Source organism: Felis catus, chromosome C2 (genome assembly GCF_018350175.1).
Source record: "Felis catus isolate Fca126 chromosome C2, F.catus_Fca126_mat1.0, whole genome shotgun sequence".
Taxonomy (NCBI): Eukaryota; Metazoa; Chordata; class Mammalia; order Carnivora; family Felidae; genus Felis; species Felis catus.
The window spans coordinates 134,164,288-134,181,717 of NC_058376.1; the positions used below are offsets into that span (position 1 = coordinate 134,164,288).

General features: G+C 39.9%; 1 protein-coding gene and 1 long non-coding RNA gene across 13 annotated transcripts in view; one reads left to right on the forward strand and one right to left on the reverse strand.

Annotated features, from left to right (window-relative positions):
* TBC1D5 (TBC1 domain family member 5) overlaps positions 1-17,430 on the reverse strand; it is a 545,542-nt gene that overhangs the window by 161,676 nt on the left and 366,436 nt on the right. The window lies entirely within an intron of this gene.
* Positions 8,961-13,045, forward strand: LOC123380140. Its single transcript, XR_006585526.1, has 3 exons — positions 8,961-9,324; positions 10,847-11,114; positions 12,805-13,045. It is a non-coding gene; the product is annotated as an uncharacterized LOC123380140 (long non-coding RNA).

Genomic DNA, 17,430 nt, shown 5'->3' on the forward strand with positions numbered 1-17,430 from the left:
GCCTGCTTCGGATTCTGTGTCTCCCTTTCTCTCTGCCCCTCCCCTGCTCATGCTCTCTCTCTGTCTCAAAAATAAACGTTAAAAAAATTTTTTTAATAAAATAAAAATAAAAATATGAATGGAAAAGCAAAGAATTAAGAATAGCCAAAACAATTTTAAAAAGAAAAGCAAAGTTGGAAGACTCATGCTACATGATTTCTGGAGTTACTATAAAGGAATCAAGGAATGAAGACAACATAGTATTGGTAAAAGACCCCTAGATCAATGGAACAGAACAGAGAGTTTGGAAATAGACTTACACATATATGGTCAATTGATTTTTGCTAAGGATGTCAAGGAAATTCAACCGTGACACAATCACAAATGGTATCAAAATAATTGCATATCTGCTAAAAAAAAACAATGCACCCTGGACCTGTATTTCATACTACACACAAAAGTTAACTTAAAATGGATAATAGGTCTAAGTACAAAACCTATAAAATGTCTAGAAAATAAGTAGAATAAAATTTTGGGATGTTGTTGTATGCCAAGAATTCTTAGGCTACGGAAAAATCATAGAAGAAAAAACTGATAAATTGGACTTTACTGAAATTAAAAATTATCTCTGAAGGACACTGTTAAGAAAATGAAAACACAGGCAACACACTGGGAGAAAATATGAAATATATATGTGAAAAAGGATTTATTTCTGAAATATTCAAATAATTCTCATAACTCAGCCATAATAAACACCCCAACTCTAAAAACTGCAGACTTCACCAAAGAGAGATAAATAATAAATATATGAAAAGATGCTCAACATGACTAATTATTAGGGAAATGCAAACTACAGCCACAATGAGATACCACTACATACCCACTGGAATGGAGTTTTATTTTTATTTTTTTTTGTTTTTTTTCAACGTTTATTTATTTTCGGGACAGAGGGAGACAGAGCATGAATGGGGGAGGGGCAGAGAGAGAGGGAGACACAGAATGGAAACAGGCTCCAGGCTCTGAGCCATCAGCCCAGAGCCTGACGTGGGGCTCAAACTCACAGACCGTGAGATCGTGACCTGGCTGAAGTCGGACACTTAACCGACTGCGCCACCCAGGCGCCCCTGGAATGGAGTTTTAAAATGACAAAACTAAGTGGTGACAAGGATACAAAACAACTGAAATCCTCATCCACTACTAGTGGGAATACAAAACAGAATAGCAGTAATTTTGGAAAGCAGTTTGAAAACCACGTAGCAGTTTCTTATAAAGTTAAATATATACTTACCAAACAAATCAGTGTCCATTCCCTTGGTATTTATCCAAGAGAAAAACATGTTCACATGAACAGCAACACATAAATAGTTCTAGTACTTTCACTCATAACCGCTCCAAACTGGAAAAACCCAGTGTCCTTCAACTGGTATAGGGATAAACTATGGTACATCCAAACATGGCAATACTACTCAGTCACTAAAAGCAATAGGCTACTGATACAGGCAACAACATGAATGAATCTTAAATGTCTTAAGGTTAGTAAAAGAAACCAGACTTAAAAAGCTACATACTGCATGATTTCATTTATATGAAATTCTGGAAAAAAGCGAAACTATAGACACTAAATGTGTCAGTGGTTGCCAGGGACTAGGGTTGAGGGAGGCAATGACTGCAGGGGGGTATAAGAGAAACTTTTGAATTGAAGGATCACTTCTATGTACTGACTTCAAGAGCAAATGATTGTATTTGTCAAACTAGAAAAAACTTGACTTAAAAAAAAAATACAGGCAAATTAAGTTACAAAGACCTTTAACGCTAAGCAACCAATCAAATAACAAAAAGGTCAGTAAGTCAATAAGTAATGTTTTCAAAAATCTAAGTTTAGTATTTAGTGTCAAGCAAGTGGGAAAAATGGCAGAATAGATCAATTCTGTGTGACTGTATTCGTTTTTTAGAGAACTAGGAATGTAACGTGTAAGGAGGAAATATAAGGAAGATGAAACAATTCCATGAAAATATAAACAGGTACGACGCACGAAGAAATACTTTACAGAATCTAGGGGAAAATTTGTTCTGATACTCAAAACACTTACAAAGAGAAAAGTGAAATAACTAATCAACTAGAGCAGAGCTGAGTTCCACCTCTGGGGACACCAGAGGGCGGGAAATGGCACATTAACTGCCACTGTGGTGGTTCTTCAAATTCTGGGCTTTTCCACTGTGCCTATTTTATTTCCCTCCCAGAATTTTCATATGGCTATTTCATTCGTCCTGATAGGCTTTTCCAGCTGCGTGCAGTGGGACCCAGAGTACAGTGTGCTCGCTCCCTTTTACCTGGAACCAGAACCTTTCCATTCTAATATTTAAAGTCATCTCAAACTAGAAACACCCAATGCCAAACTTCTAATCCTCTCACCTCTTTGCCCAACTCATCAAATAGCAACTCCACCCTTCTAATTGCTCAGAGACCAACAATCTGGGAATCTTCCTTGATTTATTTTCTTCTCATACCCCACATTTAGTCTATCGGCAAATCCTATGAGTTTTACACCTCAGAATATATTCATAATCTGACCATTTGTCACCAACTTTGCTGATAGCACCCTGGTCTTTCATCTTGTTACCAACTTTACTTTGCAGCTACCACCATCCTCTTTCACCTTAACTCACCAAACATTTAATTTTTAAAATTTTTATTTGAGAGCTAGGAGCATGCTTGAGTGGAGAAGGGCAGGGTCGGCGGGGGGGGGGGGGGAGGGAGAGAGGGAGGGAGGGAGGGGGAGAGAGAGAGAGAGAGAAAGAGAGAGAGAGAGAGAGAAGAGAGAGAGAGAGAGAGAGAGAGAGAGAGAGAGAGAGAATCCCAAGCAGGCTCCACACTCAGTGGAGAGCCTGATGGTCTTGATCCCATGACCCTGGGATCATGACCTGAGCAGAAATCAAGAGTTGGATGCTCAAACATCCAACTGAGCCACCCAGGTGTCCCCTAAACATTTAATTTTTAAAATTAGTCTTTCATGTAATTAAAAAATATTTGAGAGCCTAATATATGCCAACTACAATTATAAATGGTGAGGTTATGGCAGTAATCAAAGCAGACAAAAATCTCTGTCCTCGTGGAGCTTATCTGGTAGAAAATTACTTTTGGTGGAAAATGATTATTAATTTCAATAGCTTCTTAACGGACTTCCCTGCTTTTGCCCTTGTCTTCCATTCTCATCACTGATTCTAAGGTAATCCTGTAAAAAGGAAAGTCAGATGATGTCATGCTTCTGCTTAAATTTCTCTGGCATATCATCTCAGGAAAAAAAAAAAAAAAGAAGCCTGTCCTTAAAGTGGTTTTCAAGACCTTAAACAATCTGGTTGTGCTCTCTGGCTTCATTTCTCACTACTGTCCTGCTTTTGCTGCTTCAGTCTCATTGGCTTCTTTGCTATTCTTTGAGCACATCAGACATAGGCCTGCTCCAGGACATTGGTACTTGCAGTATTATCTGCCCTGAGGCTTATCCCCAAGAGATATGCATGGCCTGCTGTCATCCCTTCTTCAGGTCTTTACTCAAATGTTACTATCTCATCCAATTAAAAATTGCAACTCTTAATTTTAAGTCCCCCAGTACTCTTCAGATCCTTTCCCTACCTACTTTTCTCCATAGCACTTAGTATTCCTTGACATAATCCATATTTCACATTTACTGTCTATCTCCTCCATTATAATAGAAGTTCCATAAAGGCAGGGGATTTTCTTTGTTGCTTTTCCCACTACTATAAAACCAGTGCTTGGCTATACATCCTTAACCATTTTTATACATCTAGTTTAGAACCATGGTATATTAGAACTGGACGTGACTTTAAAGATCTTCTAGTCCTGTCTTTGTCAACACGAACTACAGATAATCCAGGTAGGAAATGATAATTGCTTTTATATCTATTACTAAGAACTGCTTCTTCCAGCTAGATGACCATCAGTAATTGCACTCTGTTGTTTCCCTACTGATCTACGGTGCCATAGATTATCCACCCGCAATCATCTGGCATGCCGGTGGCAAACAGGCAAATGAGGAAACTGAGAAGTGAAGTGACTTGTTTAGTTACACAGTGAGACAGTTGTAGGACTGGGACTCACTTCTAAATCTCCTGCCCTATGGTACAGCACTCCTCCTTCCTTATGCCCTACTGCTCCTCAAGAGTTTGCAACGCCGAGGGGCGCCTGGGTGGCGCAGTCGGTTAAGCGTCCGACTTCAGCCAGGTCACGATCTCGCGGTCCGTGAGTTCGAGCCCCGCGTCAGGCTCTGGGCTGATGGCTCAGAGCCTGGAGCCTGTTTCCGATTCTGTGTCTCCCTCTCTCTCTGCCCCTCCCCCGTTCATGCTCTGTCTCTCTCTGTCCCAAAAATAAATAAAAAAACGTTGAAAAAAAAATTAAAAAAAAAAAAAAAAGAGTTTGCAACGCCGAACTGCTAGCTTCAATTACTCTCTAAAATATGAGTTATTTTCTGCAACACAAGGTGAGGTCATGAAATGGAGACCCAGAATAACAAAGTTATATTAAGAAAACTTCCCCAACTAAAAAATCTCAAAAAACTGTATACAATCAATAAAATTTGGGGGTTTCAAGTGTGGATCCACAAGTACTAGAATTATGTCTATCAGACATTTGGTACAAATGTTTTGGTATCGTTTGTTTATAATATCATTAAGTTCGAGGGATGAGGAAATGGCGATTTTAATAAAGATATGTTGAGTGGATAACACTGAGGACAGAGAGGGGAGGGGAAAGACTTGGAGCCAGGTACCAGAGAGATGCTTCCTGACTCTTCAGGAATGGACTGAAACTCCTCTAAGCACCACCCCGTGCCACGAAAAGCCATAGCCAGGGGATGGCATACGTTTCTGCTGCTAGAATTACATTATATGAATTATGGGAGACACCATCCTTAGGTCCTTTATAACATCCGTAGGGATAACTTGATGATCATTTCAGAATCATTGTTCTAAGTCTCCACTAAGCCATCCATCAACGTAAATGAGCTTATATAACAAACACACTTTACAGAGAACTACACTAGGCATAAATAATGGGGAAATACTCAGCTTTGGTGCAAAGGAACAAATAAGCAATATGTACACATGTTATACCTTGACAGGCTAGGTGACCTAAAACTGGTAATTTTTTAGTAGGAGTTTCTCGATTACCTTAATTTTATGGAAATTTTGTGGTTTTACTCCTAGTCAATAATTACTTTATTGTGGAAGCACAAACATGCAAAAATAAAATATGACCCTTGACCTCATGGAGGATAAAATACAGCAACAACAAAAAACACAACCTGCAAAACACCATACAAGTAATTATAAACTCAATTTTAGAAAATGGGTCACAAAAATAGATCTTAGATTTATGAACATAAAAAGGGATAGTTAAAATCACGGAAGTGGCTCCAGAAAGTGGTCTCCTGACTACTATGTCCAGTGATCTTCCCATGCTACCTCTTGCCTGCACTTTTTCTTTGTTTCACAGTCCCTAGATCCTTGGCCCTACTTCCTAAATATGCAGGCTGGGGCCCAGGAATAAACATTTCAAAGATAAGAACTAGTGCTTTGGATTTGGTCAGGCTTCATCCTCTCACCTTGTGAATTTCCAGTCTTTGATAAAACACAGCATTTATTTTCTCTATTCTTTATCATTGGCAATAGATACAAAGCATTTTAGGAGAAACTTGGGAATACTGGCAGGGTATTTCCAATCACAAATTACTACTCCTTCTTCATTTAAAGATACAGCCCAGGGATGTGAATAAAACATAGCAGCCCAGACACTTCTCCCATTTGACCCTGACCATCTTCCAGTCACCCCATCCCACCGCTGATAAGTTCTAGGCCCTAGACATTCTGAACTCCATCTGTCAGGCCTCTCCTCCTATCTCTATTCCTGTCCAGTTTAGAATTTATGGTCTATTACTGGAAGCCTTTTCTATATCACCCTTCTGTCCCATCTGTAGGCATGGAGGTAGGTGACTGGTTGCTCAGGGCAATCTTCTTTTTTTTTTTTTATGTTATTTATTTCTATTTATTTTTTTATATAATTTATTGTCAAATTGGTTTCCATACAACACCCAGTGCTCATCCCAACAGGTGTCCTCCTCAATGCCCATCACCCACTTCTCCCCCGCCCCCATCAACCCTCAGTTTGTTCTCAGTATTTAAGAGTCTCTTACAGTTTGCCTCCTTCCCTCTCTGTGACTTATTTTCCCCCTTCCCCTCCCCCATGATCTTCTGTTGTTTCTCAGGATCCAGATATGAGTGAAAACATATGATATCTGTCTTTCTCTGCCTGACTTATTTCGCTTAGCATAATACTTTCCAGTTTCATCCATGTTTCAGAGCAATCTTCTAAACACAGTTCCCAGTATAAAGCCAGTTACTCAATCTCAGTAGTGCCTCAGCCCTCCCTGGCATTTTCTCAAGCTGTTCCTAGTCAGTCACTCTCAGTTTCACTACAGCACCTCTTTCAATTTCTCTTTGATGTCCTCAAACCTCCCAATCTGCCATTTCCAACCTTCATTCTCAATATGCGGCCACAGTTCCTATTCAGTAGCCTCAACGCAGAACTTCTCCCCATCTTCCCACCCACCATCAAACCAATAATTAGAATATTATCCAACTCCTGTCTGTTCATTTCACCTTGCATCTTCCTCACCATCTAATAAATACCATCTTACACTTTCTGATCTACCCTTTTTTCCTCTTTTTCAGTCTAGTCTAGCCGTCATCACCTTTGGCCCATTTGACTGCATTGCTCGTCTATCCCCAGCCTGGCCTCTCTGCAGTCCTCTCTCCATACCATGCCGCGAATGTGCTCCTGCCATTAAAATCTGACCGTGGGACCCCCCTGCTTATAATCCTTTAGTCACTTGCTTGAGGACAGAGTTCAAACTCCTTACTGGATTAGCAAGGCTCCCCCCTACCACACCCACATCTCCCTCCGTACCAACCTTCCAGCTCCAGCCCTCTAATCACTGTTCAGGTGCAATAAAGTTGTAACTCCTTCTTAACTTCCATTTCCTCTCCATCCACTAATTCTTTAATTTCTTGTAATACTTTTCTCACATTCTTTAACATTCAGTCTCTATCAACAAAACACAACATCTGGCAACCTTCTTCTTCCCCAGCTTCTGTGATGACACAGAACTCTGTGTCTAGGTCTTCTGTGTCTGTCTCTACTGTTCTTCCTCTTATTATACCTTCCACACTGCAGATGCTCATCAAATACTTAATGATTTTTATACCAGAGAACTTTTTTTTTAAAGGAAAATGTAATCTATTCATTCACAAATAAACTTAAGAACATATTATACATGCCAGAGCCTATTCTAGGTCCTGGGGACATATCAATGTACAAGATAAAGTCCTTGCCTTCCTGGAGCTTATGCTGTACTGTAGGGGACACTTAGAATGTAAACAAATAAATACATAATAAATCATCAATGCTATTAAGAAAAATAAAGTAGGTAAAGGGATAACGAACTCCAAATGAAGTAAGGGAATAAGCCGTGGGAAAATCTCGGAGTGGAGACAGTGAAGGAGTAAACAGCATGTGCAAAGGCTCCATGGTAGGAACAAACTTGACTCATCTGAGAACAGCAAGGAGACTTAGTGTAACTAGAAGAAGTAGGAAAGGTGACTAGGAGTCATGTAGGATCTTACAGACTATCAAGGATCGGCTTTGGGTGCTGTTCCAAGTGTAATGGTACTATGGATTGAATACGTGTGTCCCCACAAAATTCATACGTTAAATCCTAACACCCGATGTGATGGTATTTGGAAGTGGGGCTTTTAGGAGATAATTAGTTCTGCCCTCATGAATGGGATTAGTGTCCTTATGAAAGGGACCCTAGAGAGCAACTTACCCCTTTCTGCTATATGAAGACATGGGGTGGGGATGGAAAGGAAGCCATGTATGAACCAGGAGGCTGGACTTCACCAAACAACAAATCTGCCAATGCTTTGATCTTGGACTTCCTAGCCTCCAGAGCTGTGAGGAATACATTTCTGTTGTTTATAAGCCACCTAGTCTATGGTAGTCCATCATAAGAGCCCCAATGGACTAAGACAGATAGGATATTCCTGGAGGCTTTTCAGTGGGAAATTGTTAGAATTTGATTTCTGTTTAAAATGGGCCACTCCTGCTGCTGTGTGTGTGGAGAAGAGAGCGTAGGGAGAGGAGGACGACAACGGGGAGGCCAGGTAGGGGGCATTTGCAATAGTCTATATGTGGGAGGAAAGCAAACCTGGACTAGGATAAAGTAGTCTACTGGAATTGAAAACAACCAGAGAGATTTTGGTTCTTTTAAAGATAGAACCACTGTGATGTGCTGGTGGAAGGGGATGAGAGGGAAATGAAGGAATACATACAATTCCCAGGTTTTGGGTGAGCATGGGTTGGAGGTTGGTGTCATTTTATTTATAGATGGAAGCAGAGAGAAAGCAGAGCAGTTTTCAGGAGAAAATCGAGAAAGTGGCTTTGGACATGGCAAGTCAGAGTCCTGTGGATTTCCAAGTGATGGTTAGGCAGCTAAGATACATGAGTTGAGACCTCAGAAGAGGAGAATCCAAGACCAGAGATACTCATTTGGGAGTCATGCACTTAGAAATGAAATTTAAAGGCCCAGGACTTGTAAGGTCACTTGTGGGAGCTCACAGAGCCTGGCTGTCTAAGATTTAAATAAGGAATGTCTGCAGCTTGGCAAACGGCTGGTTGAGAAGCAGCAAAGCAGACCAGGAAAACTGGGTCTCCTTTGAAATGTCAAGGCTAAAGACAGCCTGACCTTGCCTGTGGTCAACACATTTTCCCACTCTGTAAATGCTTAATCTAAAGTAGTCAAACAATCCCCTTCTTATGACGTATACACTGCCCCAGTGACGTATGCCTGCACATCATTACCCTGATTGTACTGTTTCCCCAATAATTTTTGAGTATGTTTTGTTGCCGCTTTTGAAACTACACATTCCTTTCCCCTGCACCCCTTGAAATGTACTGATAAGATTCTCAATAAAAACTGGAGAAGAGCTTTACTTGGGGCCATTGCCACTAGAGCGCTTGGCCCCCTTGTTCTCTCCTTTCTCTGATTCAAGAATCTGGAGTAATCTGTCATCCGCTGCCCCTGGGGTTTGCTGGTCAAACCCAGCAGTCACCTAGGGGAAGAGAAAAGAAAAGGTCTAAGGATTGAGTCCTGGATCATGCAAACATTTGGCAGTCAGGAAGAGGACAACGAGCGAATGAAAAAGATGGAGAAGAAACAGCCAGTGGAAGTAGGATATTATGTAATGGGGTATTCTGGAAAGCCAGAAAAAAAGGTATTTCAAGAAACAGGAAAAAACCAATGATTTCAAAGATGAGGAGCTGAGAAATAAGAGGAAAGAAAATTGACCACTATATTTAGCAACATGGGGATGCATGTGGATAGGTGGAATGGGGTGGGGTAGGGGCAGCCTGGGAGTAGTGGGTTTTTAAGAGACTCGAAGAAATGGGATTGTGCTGCCGCTCTGCACTTTGTGTAAACAGTTTTGGTGTAATGAGTAGTGAGCAACAGGAAATAGCTGGGGAGGGATGTGTGTTCAAGGTGGGGTGTTTTATGTTTACTTCCTAGCCCTTCAGATAAAAGAGTTACAGCATGTCCAAATGCTAGAAATAATACAATAGATGGGGAAATTGATACTACAGAAATAAAGGGATGTAACTACAGGAACACATTCTTTGTGCAGAAGCCAGCAGGCCTCAGTGCCTGAGCGCAGAGCTAAAGGTCAGTCTTAGAGGGGAGCTGGGAGATAATGCAAGAAGACAGAAAGATCTGCTTGTTGGAATGTGAGAAAGCTCCCTTCTATGTTCTCAGTGAAATAAGAAGCAAGGGGGTTGGAGAAAAGTGTTGTATGTGTAAGAAGTCTGGAGGGGTGCCTGGGTGGCTCATCGGTTAAGTGTCCAACTCTTGATTCCAGCTCAGGTTATGATCTTGCAGTTTGTGAGCTCAAGCCCCACATTGGGCTCTGGGCCGACAGTGTGGGGCCTGCTTGGGATTCTCTCTCTCCCTCTCTTTCTGCCCCTCCCTTACTTGCTCTCTCTCTCTCTCTCTCGCAAAATAAACAAACATTAAAAAAAAAGACAGGAAATACAGCAGAGTTGGTAGGCAATACTGAGGGCCCACCTCAAGCTAGAGAAAGTGACTTCAGTTAAGCATGGCTGTTTTTCTTATCACTTTTAGCTGCTCACTTGTAACACTAGTAGGCTTTGGGTTTTACTAGTCAAATAACACAGGTAGGAAAGGGCAAGGGTGTTGGGAGTAAATACAAGGGAGGAATCAAAATGAGGGAGCATAGAATGAACTGGAGAATCAAGGATATTAGTGGAATAAACGACAATGAATAAGCAGTCGGGTATATGAATTGGATGTCCAGCTGGGGTTGGAGACAGGATAATGAAGGAGTGAAGAAGACAAGTCAGAGAGTAGGGGCATGTTTGAGGTGGAAGTTTTTGAGGCGGTCCAAGCACTGGAAATAGAAAGATTCCGGACGTGCCCATGAAAGTAGGAAGCTGGAGGTGAGGAGGTAGAGGAATAACTGTGGAGGGTGGAGTTAGGTACTTACTGTTTTATAGAGAAGCTGACTTTATGAGCCACCTGGAAGACAGAGGGAATATTTTCTACTTATCATCTAAATCCGCTTTACAAATTCAAATGGCTGTTAATTCTTGGAATATGTACAGAGTTTGATGGCTCATAGGAGAACTAACATTTACTGAAGACACTTGTTTTGAATATTTTATGTCATTTTCTCTCATATTTACCTCAATTCTGAGAGATAATCATATGTCTCCATTTTACAGGTGAAGCAGTTACAACTCAAAGATATTTAAGGAACTCACCCAAGGTTGCAGAGCTATGAAAATCATGCGGTCAAGATTACAACCTAGGACTGCTTGACTGCAAAACTGAAGCCTCTTCCTATCTCTTAATTGGTACCTTTAAAGAAAGGCCATTTCTTCTTAAATATAACCTCATTTACAAGGGGAAATAACACCTTTCTCATCCCTTAGATTGTGAGATCTGGTCTTTCACTTCAAGATCTGGCTAAATCCAAACACTGGGCCCTCAGTAAGTCAGCTTTTGGTATAAATTTCTACATAAACTTATGGCTTTCATATTTCTATAGAATTGTACTGAAAGGATTCAGAACAAGAGAGAAACTTCCTACTTTTTCCTTCGAACATCTCAAGCTCTTCTGAGCCTGATATTAAAACGAGTATTGCAGTTGGTAATTTTTTTTTATTCCTTCCAAAGAGATCTGATTTTGTGTATTTAAAGCAAACACTGCATTCAATTTTAGGGGGGAAAATCTACAGATAAAGCACAGATAAGCTAGTCAGCTTAGAAATAATACTAAAACCTTTATAAAATCAATTTTCCACGTACCCTTTAATCAAAATAAGATAACAGAGATTTAAATTTGGTCTAAGCCTGAAAATCTAAGTACATATACCCCAAAGATAAGGAAAGCAATAATTTCTTATAAGATCATTTTGAAAATGGTAAATATTAATTTGGCTAATTATTTTAACGGACTGCATTACTAAAAATACCTTGGCAAGTTATAGTCTTATCTGACATGAGGCATTTACTAAGTTTGATGAAGACTGCAATATGTGTATAAGTGTTATCTTTGAGTTGATATTTGCCTAATGCTGAAAACTTTTGCCCTGATTCATTCACTATCCAATTGGATCCTTCAGGTGGTCAGAGCAGCAGTGCAATAATTACCCTAAACTTGCAAAAAAGGCAAGTACAGTCCAGTACAGCCACAAGTCCCAGACTGAGAATACAGAAAATCATTCCTCGGTGACAAGTGCTCCATTTTCTCTACCAGCAGAAAGTACCAGTAATGCCCACTTGCACGTTTCACTGTCTTAAGTCTTGCAGAACACAAATTAAATAGGCGTGGGTCTTACCTGCTAAAGTGAAAAACTTGGGCAACAATCTATGCTTTAAGAGGTCTATACTGAATTCAGTTTGAATCTTAAGGAATATCAAGTTATGTAGGATGGATTTCAACTATTATATTGAAGAATTTCAGTGATGATTCTCACCAAAGATAAAGAACTGAGGTGTTCTCTAGACAGAAGAAACGAAATGCATATTCATACTTACTGGAGGTCTTATTTTGGCACAGTGAGCTTCTAAAAAGAATTTTATAAGCTGCTAATAAAATGCCCAAATAAGTATTGCAACAAAATAAGGCTCATGCTGATTTCTTGTTTCCTATGACCTCATTCCTATGCTGCTGAACAGGATAATATTTCCAGATATAAATCATTTTCATCTTCATTTAGCTTCAACAGAATACACCACTATTTTTCAGAGTTTATAATTTGTCAGGCATGGAGCTAAAGGTGGATAGCTGTTTACATATTTTATCCCTTTAGTCAAAAGAAGTATTATTAGTCCCATTTTACATGTGAGGAAACGATGGCTCAGAGAAGTTCTACAACTTGTGAAAGACAGTTAGTATGGTATGGAGAGGGGAGATTCAAGCCTAAAGCATGTGGGCTTGGCCTCTGTGCCAAGGGCTTTAATGATTTGTTGATCAGCAGAAAGGTGGAGAAAACAGAGTTAAGAATTTAGAGACCGTAAAGCTACCTGTTTCTCCTTTATGCAAATAATTCTACTATGGTACTTAATCAGTCAAGATCGCATTCGGTTTGAAGTAAGACAAATTTAAACAGTGTCTGAAATATAAAGTTTGTTTTTGTCTCGTGTAACTAGAAGTTCTGCAATTTCTCTTTGGCAGAATGGCGGCTGCGTCGTACAGCCATCCTACAGCAGAGAGAAAGTTATGAGAAGGGTGGGGCCTGTGCTGGAAAGCAAACCTTTGACCTACGTCCCCAGCAGCTGACTGGAAATTAAATGAGTGGTCAGAACTGTGTCCCGCTGCACACCTGAATGTGGGGATGGCATCATTAAAAAGCAACGGAAAAATCCAACAAAGTCTACACCAAAGTTATTTTAGCAAGGAAGAAAGGGCAAATGAATTTTAGGTGGGTGAACAGTACTGTCTGCCACAACTAACAGGAAAAGAATTTGGTGCAGTTGAGTTTCATTCTAAATGATGTAGAGCACATCACTCATAAACAGTTTTGCAAAAGAGGAACTTACATTTTGTTTCTTACTTTTATTATTTTGCATCTTATTTTTATTATTTCATACCTTATTGAAGTATAGGGAGGGTGACTGCCTGCCTACCATCATCTATCCTGGCCTTCTTCCTTCCTAAATGAACTTGATTTAGTTCAGCCATGCAGGTCTCCCCAACATTACTCAGAAGGAAGCTGACAGCATCCCTTGCTGTAGGGTCAGTGATTCTCAAACACAGCGAGCACCAGAATTATCCGGAGGGTTTTAAAGGACACAGATGGCTGGGCCTCACCCCGAGAGTTTCTGATTCAGTGGGTTTGAGGTAGAACTCAAGAACTTCCATTTCTAACAAGTTTCCAGGGGGGATGTTGACACTGCTGGTCCAGAGGCTACAATTTAAGAACTGCTGCTCTAAAGGCAGACCCCAATTAGCCTAAGGTAAACAGCTTTCCCCTCAGCAACTGTTCTTGGTCTGGGGTAGGCACATGATCTAATTTGGTCCAACGGGGCTGAAAGAAACTGTTGTTTAGTATTAGATGAATGGTTTCATTCTCTCACTCCTGCTGCGCTAAAACAAGGAGGACTGCAGCCCCCAAATAATTTGTGATTACAAGACAACGAGTCCTAAGAAGCTGATGACGAGGTTAACACAGTGGAGATACAGAAAAAACTTGAATCTTTAATTGAGCCTCTTGAGTCACAGTACCTCTAGACTTCAGCTATGTTAAATAATTAAATTCCTTAAACTGCTTGAGCCAGTTCGAGGTAGAGTTTTATATAACTTGCAGCCAAAAGCATCTTGGTTGATACAAAGGATAATCTTGCAGTTTAAATGAAGAGCACAAAAGCAGGACATGAATGAATAAAATCTACATACAATCCAAGCATCATTTTAGACATTAGTATAAATCTTCCTCTGCACCCATTTTTTATAACTGTTAATGAGCACCAAAATGAATAGTTTCATTTTTCCCCTTCTGACCTCTATCTACTGAACAGTCAGTCAGAAGACATAAAGTAGAAGAAGTAGAGGGTCTAAATAATTTTATCCATAAAGTGAACAAATAATCAGCAGTTAAGTTGATTGAAAAAAAAATCACATTTTTTTGCTTTCTTATGTCTAATTTCCAATTTGCCTAATACAGTCTCTACCATATGCCTCCGACTCTATCTACAGAGAAGCAAAAGGGGGCAGGAAGAAAGTGGACTCATTTAAATAAGAGAGACTGAGAAACGCAGTGATTTTAAATTTTGTGGAGTTCAGGATTTACGGAAGCAACAGTTTTTGGCTTAGTAATTCTAAAGTTACAGTGAAATAATATTTCCAATTAGTTATTTTTATTAGGGGAGTTTGGGGGATACTTTTTAACCGAAGACACCAGTGATTCTAAAATTCTAGAAAAATGCAGTTAGACTTGTTTCTGGTAAGGAATCTAGCAATGGGACAAAAAAGCGCAAGAAAAACAAACATCGAGATGGTGCAGAAATCAAAATTATGACTATTTATATATTGAAAAATTATTAGAGAAGCTGTTAGTAACAGATACCAAGAGCAGCCATTTCCCTTCATCTGTTTACCTAAATGCTTCTGCACCACCAAGGTGCGGGCTATCATCAATCTTCTGCCTTTCCTGTCCACTCGTCTCTTCACAAAGCAAAGCAATCCAAGAAGCCCTCTTAATTAGACCACTGTATCAAACACAAATGAATTCTCATTCCACTCTTAAGATGAAGGAGTGAATATCAGTTTATGAGTGACTGAAGTTGAGTATATTTCAATATTAGCAACACGAAAATATAAGCTTCAATTGTGGTATTAGAGATGGTAATATTTACTTCATCCATAATTGAAAGACATGTTCAAAATAATTAATTTTGGGAGCACTACCATGTAGTCGTTGTCTGAAACAAATTATGCAAACACTTTTATGTTGTAATTTATTCAACTGCTTTCTAATTCCTCGTTTTCTTAACTAAATTAGCGAAAACGGGAAATACATGACCAAAAAATGAATGTCCATCATCCAAATTAGCGTACAATGAATTCATCTTTCAAACTATAAGATCCAAGATGGGCAGATTTCTACTCCTGCCTTAAATGAATATTGCCTGTGCACACATATACACGGGGGTTTAATGGTTTCATTTAGATACTTGTGTCCCTACAGAAGCTCACACAAAAGACACCAATGGCAGGCGATTAATTCATTAACCAAAGTATTTCTGAAGAAAAGACAGCATTAAACAATACAGTATTGGATGTGCAAGTGTGGTTATTTGAGGTCCCTGCCTGCAAAATGTGTGGTAGAGACAAGCATTGCCTATGCTGTTTCTAATTATTCCAATTATCATGGCACACTATGAAAACTTGATTAATAACACTGAAGATATTGTTGTGGCAATTAGCCATATGGTTGTGGGACTTTATTCTGTCACGATTTAGCCATTAGCATCTACTTATGTTTGTCAGAACAGTGCATCCGTGACAAGTTGAAGTTCCGCTCACCTTGCCGAGTCCCCTGTGAGCAACACTAGAGAACTGTTTATTCCTAGGAGCTTCTTGCCTGAGTAAATTTTTCATGTGGCATCCGGTCTGACTGGGGACAAATGTCAAATAGCTTATGTGACGACCCATCAAGCTAAGCTTTTTCTGAAAAACCATTTAGTGACTTGTGTGGCAAAACAAACTACTTGAAGAAAAGAATTTGACCAATAATAAGTGGTCATCAATGTTTCCCCACATATTCCCATGGTTAGTAATTCCGAGAAATTGATCTTTATATACTGATACAGAAATCTACAAAAGGGGCATTAAAAAGGCTTTCCGGAGGTACACACATGTACACACGCACACTCTACAGCTGAAAATTTACCACTTCTAATATTCTGCACGACATTTGCAATGAATTTACCTAGGAGAATGAAGGAGATGATCCTTTTGATCACGGGCAAGGAGATTATTTTAAGGAAGAATAAACAAAGATAGTGGTCAGTACCTAAAGTTAATGCCAGAGAGAAGATAACGAAGGGCCTTGCAGAAGACTAAAAAGCTCAATTACGGAAAACAAACTTTACATTTAAGATGAAAACTACTGTTAATGTGAGAATGAAAAGTAGAATGCTGTTTACTTATTTATTTGATATTTAAAAGAGAAAACCTTGAAACAGTTGCTAGCAGCTATGTTTTCATCTCATGCTTGGGTCCTTGCCATGCTGAGAATGGGTCACCACATGAAAGTGCTAGCCAGCTTGCTTGCAAACTGTCGGTTTCAGAAGTTTACAGTAAGGAACATCAAAAAGTCTAGGCTCCCGCGCCCTGAATAACCACATTGGGACAAATGGGGCCTTCAGTCAACCCAGAGTCTGAGATCCGCACAGAAGTGGTTCTCATCTATTTCCAGCCGCCAGCACAAGCAGGGACGTGGCAGCAGCACTGCTGGGGTGCAGTCATGCTGAAGGGCTAGGCATCCCCGAGGCCTCTGAGAGGTTAAGATTTCACTGGCCACGATGCTAATATCTCATTTAGAGGAAGCAGATGGAGAAAGCATACATTTGGCAAGAAGAAAGTACAGGCTAAGCATGTCACTGTAACTTTAACAAAAGCAGCTCTCATTTCGTATTAGGAAACTGAGAATGGAAAGGTCAACACATTCAGGAGACTTTGGAATGTTGCCCTCTGGAGTCTCCACAGTCCCTGAAGAGCTGAAAGAGCAGTGGGATTAGGAAGAGTGTAGGATAAACCATCATAAAGAGTCTGGAGTCAGTGACAGAGGGGAACCAGCTTCCTTCCCAGTGATCTCAGCGATTCTATCTAATTCACAAATATTTATGAAATAAGAGAATTCCTTCTTCTATCAGCCCCATAGCTCCAGTCCTTCCCCGCTGCTCCTTTGCTAATTGAAGTGGTCCCTACTGGATCACCACCTTGTAGATAAACTCCTGAACTACAGACACTGGCCCAGGCAACTTCAAGTCTGAAAATGTCAAGTTCATAGTCACAAAATTCCCGTAGTTTTGCATAGTGAAGATACTGCAGTAATCATTTTTAGAAAAGTGTGTAAATATTTTATATATTCCATTATAAAACTGTATTTGCCTAAAAAAAATTTGTCTTAAGTTGTAATAACACTGGCTAACATTTATTTGAGTGATTACTATGCTGAGGGCTTCACCTATAGCACTGCATTTAATTCTGAACTCTTTACAGGTATTATGCCCATTCTGCAGATGCGAAACTGCAGCCGAGAGGTGCAAATTACTCTTCTGCAAGGTCGCACAGCGG